Consider the following 7,815-nt stretch of genomic DNA (forward strand, 5'->3'; position numbering starts at 1 on the left):
GCCTTTCACTCAGGTTTTTTGGATCCTCTTAAATATTAATACCTAGATCTACATTTCATTAACAGATACAAGGGGTGATGTTTCAATTCTATAATCTCTTCTGCATTTATTAGCTAGAATTCTTCTATACAACAAACTACCCCTTAATTAAGTGGTTACTTGATCTATACGGAAAGGAAGAATGAATGCTTACTTTTGCACTATTTCCACTTTTCAAAACGATGTCATATTTCACTGATATCCTCCAAAGATGAATATTGAGTTGGTTTCATTTGTTTTTTGTTTTCCTTTAAAGTGTCCTCATGAGCTCTAGATGTTTATATATTTGAGTTTGGGATCTATTGCAGTCATTAATAACTATGATGTTGAAATTGTTCTGTCTTTGGCCTATGGAATCCCCTTTGGGTTGGGATTTGTGTCTTTGATATGTTTTCTGGTATAAGCATTTGGTCCAAACTCACCTGGTGCAATCCCTACAAAGTCCCAGAATTAGACATTTTTCCAAGGAAGACTAGTTCCTCTTAGGGGAACATGTTTTTAGACAGTTCAATCTGGGACCTAGAGGTGCTCATTGTTACTGGATTGGCCATTGTTTTTGTTCTTTCCAGTGCATGGAGCCTAAAAATACATATAGGCTTTCCTGTAAAAGCAACATCTTTGTGAAATTTTTAACTTTAGTATTCCTCTCCTTTTTCTTCCCCCTCTCCTTAAGCAGAATCTACACAAACTTCCTCATAATAATTGTCAAGGTTAGCCATGTTCTCACAGGCCTCAGAAAACTCACATTCCTCCATGCCTTCATTCATATTACAGTAAACAAAGACATTCTTGGCATACATCAGGTCAAACTTGTGCTCCACACCAGCCCAGACCTCAAGAATGGCTCTGGTGTTGCTCAGCATGCACACAATTTGCTGTACATTGAACAGGTCTCCTGTACCAGGTAGCACAGTGGGAGGCTATTAATTAATGACAATTTTGAAGGAGTGGAGCAACAGTACACTAACTGAATGGTACACTTGATCTTGATGGTGGCAATGACAGCAATGATATCTTTGGAAACCATGTCACCATGACACAACAGGCAACAACCCATGTATTTACCATGGTGAGGATCACATTTCACCATCTGGTGGGCTGGCTCAAAGCATGAATTGTTGATTTCTGCTACAGAAAGCTGTTAATGGTAGGCTTTCTCAGAATAGATGATGGGAACCTATGTGGCCAGAGTAAAGTGGATGCAGGGATAGGGCACCATGTTAGTCTGGAATCTGTAAGATCAACATTCAGAGCTCCATCAAATCTGAGGGAAACAGTGATGAAGAACATAATTTGACCTATAAACCTATTTAGGTTATCGTAGGTTGGGTGTTCAATATTGAGGTTTCTATGACAGATGTCATAGATAGCCTCATTGTCTACCATGAAGGCACAATCAGAATGCTGCGGGTAATGAGGATGGAGTTGTAGGGCTCAACTACATCTGTGGAAGCCTGAGGGGGGAGGTAAATTGACAACTCCAGCTTAAACTTCCTGCCATAATTAACAGAGAGATGTTCCATCAGCAGGGAGGTGAACCTAGAAATGGTTCCCCTCCAAAGCTGTGGAAAACCAAGAAGTCTGGAAGACCTATGCACTGGTTCAGCCAGTTTTGGAATTCAGCCCAAGACAAGGTCAAGGATCTCCTTGCCAATGGTGTAGTGCCCTCAGGCATAGTTATTTCCAGCATGTTCCTTGCCTCTGATGAACTGCTCAGGGTGGAAAAGCTGGTGGTAGGTTCCAGTGTGAATTTCCTCAATGACTTTGGGTTCCAGGTCTACAAACACTGCCCTAGGCATATGCCTGCCAGCACCCATCTCACTGGTACAGGTGTTGAAGGAGCTCCCAGCAGGCGTTGCCAATCTGAACACCAGCCTGGTCAACTTGGATGGAGGTGCACTCACGCATGGTTGTTGCTTTGCAGCTGCTGAGCAGATAGCAGAGAGGAAGAGGAGAGGTTGTTGCTTCTTACGGCATGACTCTTAAGTGGTCATTATAAGAAAACCTGAAAAAGATACCATTTTGTGTCTTATAATTTTTAACACCTACTCTCTTATTAACTTTCAAATATGCAAGACAATATTGTTACCATAGAACTGTAGTCACCATACTGAACATTACATCTCCATGACTTATTTTTGCTGGAAGTTTGTACTTTTAACCCCATTCAACCATTTTGCCCACTTGGCACCCCTCATCTAGGTATTCAATACATCAAAAAGTCTCTGACAGTTGCTGTACATAGATTCTGGTATGTTTTGTTTTCATTATTATCATCCTTTTAAAATTCAACAATTATAATCTGTATTTCCATTTGGGCCCAAGATTTGTTTAAGACTCTCAAGTAGAATCCATTTTCATGAATATTCCATGTTCTTCTGAAAAGTGTCTTGTCTAATAGAGATCAAAATTCAGTATCTCTATATATAAGGTCCACATTTGGGATTATGTTGTTTCAGTCTTCTCTACAATGACTAAAAGTGTCTCCATTTGAACATTTATGGATTGTGGAAAGTGTATTAGAATCATCTATTATCAGTGTGCTTCTTCCTGTTGCCCTTTGTACTTAATGTAGTTTTTGCTGTATGAATACTTTTACCATGTGATTGTGTATATAAATATAAATATTACACATCATACTTGTGAAATTTAGCCATTAGCATGAAAAATTAACTTTTTTCTTTTTAAACCCATTTAAACCTTAATTGTACTTTCTCAAATACTGAGATTATAACACCTCTTTTCTTGTTGTTGGCAATTCCTGATATATATACCTTTATTTCAAAATTTGTGTCAGGGTGCCTGGGTGCCTCAGTTGGTTGAGTGTCCAACTCTTGATTTCATTTCAGGCCATGATCCCAGGGTCATGGGATCAAAACCCAGGTCAGGTTCTGTGCTGAGGCTCTCCCCCACTCATACTCACTCTCTCTCTAAAATTAAAAAAAAAAGTTAATATATGTGAATTCCTTTGTGTTAGGCATATCTCTGGAAGAAGCATATGTTTTGTATTTTCCTATAATAGGTAATTTGAAAACAGTTTTACTAGATGAGTTCGGTGTATTTACATTAACTTACACGATCAATGTGTCTAATCACTTGGGCTCACTCATGTTACATAGATAATAAACTCATAGAAGTTATATACTCTTATACTAGATGATGTGTTTCATATGCTCACTCTTTTTATTTATATAAGATGGCTGTTGTTTTCTCTTAGTGGTACTTTTATACTAAATTTCTAACTACCCCACTTAATATTCTTGATATGGAATAAAATCTTACCAATGAATACAGAAATAGCCGAATTATATTAACAGATATTTCACATAATAACAATATACATACTCATTAATCTTTAAGAAATATGCTAAGTTGGGGTGACTGGGTGCCTCAGTCGGTTAAGTGTACAACTCTTGATTTCAGCTCAGATCATGATCTCATGGTTTGTGGAATTGAGCCCCTCCTTGGGTTCTATGCTGACAGCACAGAGCCTGCTTAGGATTCTCTCTCTCTCTCCCTCTCTCTCTCTGCTCCTCCCCTGCTCATTCTCTGTCTCTCTCTTTAAAAATAAATAAACATTAAACAAAGAAACATGCCATATTACAATATATAAAGAAATACAAGTTGATATACCCAGATATCATGCAGAGTGAAAAATAAAAGTTATTTAAAAATATTTAAAATGTTGGGGCACCTGAGTGGCTCATTTGGTTAAATGTTTGACTCTTGGTTTCAGCTCATATCTTGATTTCGTGGTTTTTGTGAGATCAAGCTCTGTGTTGGGTTCTGTGCTGGCAGCGCCAAGTCTGCCTGGGATTATCTGTCTCCTTCTCTCTTTGTCTCTCCCCCACTTGTATTGTCTCTATCTCTATAAAAATAAATAAATAAACTTAAGAAAATATTTAAAAGGTGGAGCACCTGGGTGGCTCAGTCCGTTCAGCATCCAACTTTGGCTCAGGTCATGATATTGTAGTTCATGAGTTTAAGCCCCACATCAGGCTCGCTCCTGTCAGCGTGGAGCCTTTTTTGGATCCTCTATCTTCCTCTCTCTGCCTCTCTCCAGCTTGTGCTCTCTTTCTCAAAAATAAAGAAACATTTAAAGTAACATTTAAAATGTAATAATTTGAAGGAAAATATATTCAGAAGACATATTTTGGAGAGCTGCATTCCTGCCTCTAAAATGTGTGTGACACTGGAGTGGTGAGTTACCCTTAATGAGCTTGAATTTGATCATCTGTAAAATGGGTATATTGATATTTACCTCAGAGAGCTATTATAAGAAATGAGCAAAACTTTAGAAAGCACCTGATACATAATATTTCAGCAAATATATGTATGGTTTGCTGTGTTCTTCCACCTACAAAGAAATGTCTTGAAAATGAACATCTCACAGAGATCCTACAGATTAAGCAGAGGGAAAGGAATGCATAGATATTTACATGATGGATAAGCTTTGGTGGTGTTAACTTATAGGATAAATTACCTAAAGATGGTGGGAATGAGGATTCAAATAACTGACTCTTTATTTTTGTTAAGATTTCTGATCTTTTTACATTCCATTTTGACAGTGAATAACACCTTACTTTGAGCCCCAGAAAGGAGAAAAGACAAATAACAGAATATCAAGATAGGTGGGCTGTACAGCAGACTGAAATAAAGAGATATGGGTCTCAAATACCAGATGGATCATAGACTATAGGACCATGGGTAGCCACTTCCCCTGCACAGGACTTTGCTTTAACACAAAGAAGATTGTAAACCTGATGGTTAGAGATGGGGTCTACTTGAGAATTTTTAATAAGTGATTTCATGATCTTTAATAAATGTTAAGTCCTATGTGAAATATACAGGCAGAGAGTAGGCATTATATAGGCATTCAGAGAGAATGTAATAGGAGGAAATACATGTTATTTTATATGTATATTTTATTATAAAATAAATATACATAATATTCCAGTTCCAAGTTGCTTCTTTCATGCCTTGGGGCTCAGTGCCCAGACTGTATTTTAAGTAAAGCCACTGGGATCCCTCCTGACCCTAGTGAGTGGGGGTGTGGGTCCTGACTCAAGGGTGTCCTGGAGCTGCTTTCTTCTAAAGGCAGTGGCATGAGAGGTAAGACAGGTAAAGACTCTGAGACCTGGCTTCTCCCTGTTTAAAATAGGGATGTGAACTCGCAACTTTCAGTGGTACACATGAGAAAGCCCCTAGCCCTGTGGTTACTGTGGGATCATGAATGTCTGTATGAATTCAGGCCAATTCTTACTCCTTTTCATCTTTGTTGCTATGGGATATATTAGGAAAGGAGAAGAAAAGGCCCTGTGAGAAGTCCATTATAATATGTGGTTGTTATGATCATGACCCAATTTTATAAATGTGATTGTCACTAACCTAGTGCCTGGCATGGTGAGGGCACATAATCACACCCCAAAAACATAGTGCTTGCTGGATCTGTCTCTCCCTGTGCAGCTCCTCATGTCAGTGGTCCAGTTCATCTTAGATGCCTGAAGGAGGCAGGTTCTGGAGATCCGTGTTCTGATGGCTGCTGAAGCTTCTATTCCAGATTCAAGGGCAGCAGTCCTCCGGAGACACCAACACCTCACATGCCTAGTGGAATATGATGCCTGGCTCAAGTGAGTTCATAGATATAAGTAGCTCCTCTGAAGTTCTCACAGAAGCCTAAAAATAGAGACACTTCTTTGATCTCATGGGAGAAAGGTTTAACAGTTGGAATTTCATTTCATCTGCAGCAATGTGCTATGTAGTAGCCCTCGTGGCCCATGGTAGTTATGTTTTTTTTTTTTCTGTAATCAATTGTCCAGCTGGACAAAGTAGTAGTTCTTTCATATGCATTTGCAATAAATAAACCATTTTTAATGTATAAACACTAATCTGTAGTTATTATTCCACAGGTGGGTGTGGAAATGTGAATTGTCTTAGCAATTTGAGATTGTAACAAATTCTGTGGTACCCACTTTTTTTAACATTATATAATAAATTTTTTTAAAGAGCCAGATATTTTCCAAGAGCTTGTTAAAATGTCATTTACTAGAATTTAATATTAAACAATAGTTATTATCCTTGATTTTGGCCTATTATAGTGATATTTAGTCTCTTTCCATAAGTAGCACATTATTCTTCACCTTAGAAGAGCCAAATCCCAATCATGCTCCAGGACATTAGCTGCAAACAAACCTAGGCTGACACTGGCTTTAATACCCTTACCTTTGGTAATTTATGGAATAACACCTATTGTTCACCTGACACTCACTTTTAATGGAACCTACTGTGGATTCCTGAAGAAACATGCACCCTAGACATTTCTAATGTAAACCCCTAGCCCCAAGCAGTGATAAGACTCATTCTCCTTTCCTTTCCAAGTCTCCCAGACACTCTGCTATTCTGTCACACACCCTATTCAATAAACTATTTTTCCACTTTCTATAGCTTGCATTTTATTTCTATCCTGTGTGAAGCCAAAGTCCCTCTTGTCTGGTCCTGTGGGATCCTCTCCTGGGTTCTCAGACTCAGCGTGCCTGCATCACTGTGAGGTTCACAAACTAACCTAAATGTAGAAAAGCTGCTTTGATCTCATCATGGGAGAAGAGGTTTAGCGGTTGGACTGTCATTCTTTGAGTAGCTACATGAAGTATGGTAGCCTTTGAGGCTCATTCTAGAGAAGTCCTCTTTTGTCTGAAAGCAATGAATGAATCAGCTTGACAAAGACCTGATTTTTAATATGCACCTACAAAAAAATATGTATATTTTTCTAACTGTATACATAATAATGAATTCTATGTTCTCTCAGAAGAATATGAAAATATGCAGTTAGTAGAAGTTTTCCTAGGAATTTGAGATTGTAAAGTAGATGCTTTCCTAGTAACCATGGTTCATCCATTCTATAATGAAAATTTCAGAAGCCTAAACTTTTTCTATGTGTTCATTAAAAAGGTAAGTTATACGACTGAATATTTATGAAATAATACCTATGTGTTTTCCCTATTATAATGATACATAGAAATATCCCTTATAATCATCAGATATTCTTGCATATTATAAATATATTCACAGGACATTACATTTTAGGTGTCTAGTCACCAACCACCCACTCCCTCACCATGCCCTGTCTCCAAGCAACCCTAGATCTTTGGTCAATTCATTGATTTTGATTTCATCTGACTTGTTATATTCAGCTATTTACTTAGGTATTCATTTATATATGGTTCTAAATTATCTTTTGACATGTATATAGGAAACATTTATGATCAATTGGGAAACACTTTCTTGAATATTTAACATTAAATATTTAATGGAAGAAGACTTGTGTTCTGGAATCATGTAGATTCATGAATTACCAAATTATCCATTTCATATACACTGAAGTTAAAAAAAATTACAGAATTTAGATTTAGGACAATAGTAAATATTTAATAAGTCAATATGACAAGTTGGAGCTAATAAACTCTCCCAAAAAGAGACAATAAAAACATTACTATTTTTTTCCTTTTGTAAAGCAAAACTTTGTGCTTTGCTGATATTAAAACCCAAATCACATAAATGGGTTTTTCTGGTTTTCTTTACACATATTTAATTGCAAGAAAAGAAAGGTTAGTAGGAAAATAAAAATCACATGAGTATTTTTAATTTCAGAAATGTATGTTATAAAAAACAAATTTATATTAGAAGTATTTCATGTAACAAATTACTTTAGATATAATTTCGTGCATGTCTATGGGCTGATAAATATGTCAATTTTTATAGACATAATGACAAAATTAA

General features: G+C 37.0%; 1 pseudogene; it reads right to left on the reverse strand.

Annotated features, from left to right (window-relative positions):
• Positions 1–674: 674 nt before the first annotated feature.
• On the reverse strand, positions 675–2,110 carry LOC123594774 (annotated as a pseudogene).
• Between the last annotated feature and the right edge of the window lie 5,705 nt (positions 2,111–7,815).

This window comes from Leopardus geoffroyi, chromosome X (genome assembly GCF_018350155.1).
Source record: "Leopardus geoffroyi isolate Oge1 chromosome X, O.geoffroyi_Oge1_pat1.0, whole genome shotgun sequence".
Taxonomy (NCBI): Eukaryota; Metazoa; Chordata; class Mammalia; order Carnivora; family Felidae; genus Leopardus; species Leopardus geoffroyi.